Here is a 5000-nt window from a genome sequence, read left to right as displayed (position 1 = left end):
ATTATTTCCATGTATCTGCAACGAGTAATAGGAGGGTAGGAAAATAGTACGAAGTGTGCTTGCGTGAATAACGCGTGGTCAACGGTTCGCGCGCGCCCCCTGGTCCCGACGCCATCAACGTCCACAATCAACAGACCATACCGCACGATGTTGACAATGCCGCCCACAGGCACAACACAGCCATCTTTGGGAATGTGACCAAACTACATTGCCATCCGGCCCAGAAACGACACCTCCATCTACAGGAATCCAACGAAACTACGCCAACCATACCTCCAAAACACGGCACCGCCATCTATGACAATGTGACGAAACCACATGCAATAGCTCCATCTACGCGAATCGGACGACACTACGTCCACCATGGCGAGCGCACCACAAACAAAAATACCGCCATCTGCAGGTCCCCCGCAACATGACCTGCTGCACCGACGATACCGCCATCTAGGCGACGCCACGCCGACTACAACATCGCTAGGTCCCACAGTGCCCAGTTTTCGACGCCACCCACAAAGCCTGCATCATCTGTCCACCACAGGAGCCCCAACGCCAGTGCCTGCGCCGCACGAGGTCGTCGACCGACAATCGCTCCACCCGCACCCGCACCCGCACGTGCCCCACCCCAACCGCCCAAATCGCAACTCCAGCGGATGAACGGCGGACTCTTCCCGCACTCGTAACGTGCAATCCACCCCTATATCTTGCGTTTCATGAAGAGTTATATGCAATATGCCATATTCCCGCTGTCCCTATACATGCTCTAAGTAGCTCGCTTGCTACAGCAGCAGCAGCACCACCTCCGCGCGCTTCCCTGGGGGCACTGAACCGCAGGACGCGAGACCCCACGCCCTGTGGCAAACAGGGCTCCTCTCAGAATATGGACGGTCCCTACCCCGCACAACGATGACGGTGTGGGGGCCATTTTACGACACCGGTTCCTGCGGTGCCAACGCTGTCGTAGAGTCGATACTCCATCTTTGGTAGAAGGCAACCATTCCGCTGTAAATGAGTACGTCGCTCGTAGTTCAGTCACCTCGCAGCACTGCTCAGTAAACTATGCATGCCCACATAGATAGATCAAATACGCAAATGCCCCTATACATGCTGAACGTCTGTGCAAACAAAAGTAACCACACGTCACCCACACACTCTATCACACACTACTCTCTGCCTGTAACAGACACAGATTCAATAATTAAGCGCCAGCATGGACCAACGTCCGGTGCATCCTATGCGCCACAATACACCAACCAGACTATGATAACCAGGCCAGGAGGTCCAATCATAAAACACAATATCCCACTCGTCCGACAACCACAATTGCTCAGATAAGCCATCAACACCCACACATGTCCTACACAGGGGTGCACCCAACATCACCACACTCCATCGTCTTACAGCACAAATACACCGGCGGGAATGAAACACACAGGTCTGCCGCAACCACAGACACGGCGCGCCCCCCTCTCACTAGCGAAAAGCGCATCCCGACGTGACATACCTCCTTTGACACACTGACGCTGCCTCGCGCATCCACTTCCTACGGTCAATATCAACGAACCTCGCCCCCCCCCCCCAACACGCCATCCCATACCACATTGTGTACCGTACCCAAACATAACATGTACTGTACTACAACGCAATGTGTACCATAAAACAACCCAGTTTGTACCTTAACCTAACCTATGTCACCTTAACCTAACCTATGTCACCTTAACCTAACCTATGTCACCTTAACCTAACCTATGTCACCTTAACCTAACCTATGTCACCTTAACCTAACCTATGTCACCTTAACCTAACCTATGTCACCTTAACCTAACCTATGTCACCTTAACCTAACCTATGTCACCTTAACCTAACCTATGTCACCTTAACCTAACCTATGTCACCTTAACCTAACCTATGTCACCTTAACCTAACCTATGTCACCTTAACCTAACCTATGTCACCTTAACCTAACCTATGTCACCTTAACCTAACCTATGTCACCTTAACCTAACCCATCTTGCACCCTAACCTAACCTATGTTGCACCTTAACCTAACCTATGTCGCACCTTAACCTAACCTATTTTGCACCGTTACCTAACTCAATATGCACCGCAATGTAACTCAATATGCACCGCAATGTAACGCAATTTGTACCGCAATTTGTACCGCAATGTAATGCAATTTGTACCGCAATGTAATGCAATTTGTACCGCAATGTAATGCAATTTGTACCGCAATGTAATGCAATTTGTACCGCAATGTAATGCAATTTGTGCCGCAATCTACCCCAAGTTGTGCCGCAATCTACCCCAAGTTGTGCCGCAATCTACCCCAAGTTGTGCCGCAATCTACCCCAAGTTGTGCCGCAATCTACCCCAAGTTGTGCCGCAATCTACCCCACGTCGTGCCCCAACGTGACCCAGGTTGTGCCCCAACGTGACCCAGGTTGTGCCCGAACCTGACCCAGGTTGTGCCCGAACCTGACCCAGGTTGTGCCCGAACCTGACCCAGGTTGTGCCCGAACCTGACCCAGGTTGTGCCCGAACCTGACCCAGGTTGTGCCCGAACCTGACCCAGGTTGTGCCCGAACCTGACCCAGGTTGTGCCCGAACCTGACCCAGGTTGTGCCCGAACCTGACCCAGGTTGTGCCCGAACCTGACCCAGGTTGTGCCCGAACCTGACCCAGGTTGTGCCTTAACCTGACCCAGGTTGTGCCTTAACCTGACCCAGGTTGTGCCTTAACCTGACCCAGGTTGTGCCTTAACCTGACCCAGGTTGTGCCTTAACCTGACCCAGGTTGTGCCTTAACCTGACCCAGGTTGTGCCTTAACCTGACCCAGGTTGTGCCTTAACCTGACCCAGGTTGTGCCTTAACCTGACCCAGGTTGTGCCTTAACCTGACCCAGGTTGTGCCTTAACCTGACCCAGGTTGTGCCTTAACCTGACCCAGGTTGTGCCTTACCCTGCTCTGTAATTGGCATATGACACGTTACATTAATGTATTGTTGTCCAACCGCAACCCGCTCAGAATAGTTCGCGACTCGCACTCCCCGGTCTCATGTGTATCGTTTCATGTTCAACACGTCGCAAGTGTTGCTTCCTTTTTACATGCTCACGCTATACACTGTAATGTGGACGCCAGCAGGACGTACATCGCCCCCCCCCCACCCTTCCCCCTTCCCCCTGCCTTCGCAAGCTGGTCGGTCAGGTGCATGCCGAAGCACTCAGTCTACGTCGTGTTCTGTCCTGTGTCCACTGTCCGCCGATGTACGCCTAACCCACACACTGTACTGCACAGCGGTCCTCATGTACTGAATGATACACTCTGGCACATGTGTGACCGTACAAAGACTGCGGTGAACCATACCGTCCAGATGTTGTGCACACAGCTACGTGTCATCTCGCCATAACAGCTGCATTGCAGTGTGGTACGCCATAGAGACGTGTGGGAGTAATGGACGCGGTGGATGGCGATCAGCATGAGCCGTCTGTTCATGTAGTGGCGCGTGTATGCAGACGTAGTAGTCTCTTCTCACACAATGTGATAGCACGGTGCCCCGCGTTCCACATCTGCGACATGCTACAGAGGCCGGTTGACAGTTGGTCGCGCAATGGACATCGCATACGTACGGGGGCACCTTCCACGTGCCCTCTAGTTGGGCACATTTTGTTGCGTGGATGTGAGCGGACGTATTGTGTCTTGACACCTGACAGGCAGGCATGCAATAATAGTTGACTTTGCAAACGGGGATGGACGTGTACGTTTACTGGTGACGTTACGCAAATGAACAACTGGTAACCCGTTGTGGTGCGGTTGTCCTTGCTGGAGGTACATCTGTGAGGGCAACGATCGGTACAGCTACGAAGCGGTCCCCACCATACCAACGAACGTGAATGTGAATCTGGGTGTGAAGCGATACGCGGCTGTGGGTGGGTGGGACTGTCCCCGGCCGGTGAGGGGGGGCCGCCCGGCGTGCTGGCCGCGCGGTGCGTGGGCGCACGCGCTACAGCCGGCTGGTGGGGGCGCCCAGTGGCAGGCGCGCCGGCCGACGGACGCGGCAGGCGGCGCAGCTGCGCGCCGGGGCACCCTGCGCGCGGCGCCGTGCAGCCAAAGTGGGTCCTCGCCGGCCCGGTGCGAAGCGCGGTGGACATCTGCAGTGTGCTGGTCCGATTGAGGACTGTGTGCGTTGAGGATGCGCCGCCGCCCGGCACTCGGCGCCGCGACGCCGTCTGCTGCTCGGTCGCCCCAGCGGTTCTCGCTGGTGGTTTGTATCGCAGTTGTGCAGACGTGTTGGCACGTGCGCTGTGCTGGGAGAGTTCGCTTCGGCACCCACGTGGGGCCTTTTCCCTTCTGTGGCGCTGGCGTTGGAGCTGCCGGTCACCGTAGGTGGCGCGTGTTGTCTCCCGCCGGCAATGCCACGACAGCACGCTCCCGGGCCTCTGTCGGCAGCGGCAAGCTCAGTTGGGAGCACGGGTGGTCGCACCTAAAGCGTCTACTCGCCTAACTCCGGGCGATTGCGCCTCTCTCGAACCCGACCAAGTACTTAGGACGGCGCTGCGCGCCGCCGGGACCTGAGAGGGTTTCGAGGTGTATTGTGCAGGGGAGCTCAGCCTCCTCCTGTTTGCAGAATAATTGAGCGGACGCTTGCGTGTTCGCGCGGGCCCCCGGGACACACTCCCGGGCGGCCGGCTGCTCAGCTCTAGTTGACGCAGCTCCCTGGTTGATCCTGCCAGTAGTCATATGCTTGTCTCAAAGATTAAGCCATGCATGTCTCAGTACAAGCCGCATTAAGGTGAAACCGCGAATGGCTCATTAAATCAGTTATGGTTCCTTAGATCGTACCCACGTTACTTGGATAACTGTGGTAATTCTAGAGCTAATACATGCAAACAGAGTCCCGACCAGAGATGGAAGGGACGCTTTTATTAGATCAAAACCAATCGGTCGGCTCGTCCGGTCCGTTTGCCTTGGTGACTCTGAATAACTTTGGGCTGATCGCACGGTCC

General features: G+C 55.1%; 1 non-coding gene across 1 annotated transcript in view; it reads left to right on the top strand.

Moving 5' to 3' along the window:
• The first annotated feature begins 4707 nt into the window (after positions 1–4707).
• Positions 4708–5000, top strand: part of LOC126139215 (small subunit ribosomal RNA) — a 1909-nt gene continuing 1616 nt past the window's right edge. The window contains exon 1 of the ribosomal RNA XR_007528648.1: positions 4708–5000. This exon is cut by the window's right edge and continues 1616 nt beyond it. This is a non-coding gene — a ribosomal RNA (small subunit ribosomal RNA).

The sequence above is a fragment of the Schistocerca cancellata genome, unplaced genomic scaffold (genome assembly GCF_023864275.1).
Source record: "Schistocerca cancellata isolate TAMUIC-IGC-003103 unplaced genomic scaffold, iqSchCanc2.1 HiC_scaffold_681, whole genome shotgun sequence".
NCBI classification, from domain to species: domain Eukaryota; kingdom Metazoa; phylum Arthropoda; class Insecta; order Orthoptera; family Acrididae; genus Schistocerca; species Schistocerca cancellata.
This window is presented reverse-complemented; position numbering and strand designations above follow the sequence as displayed.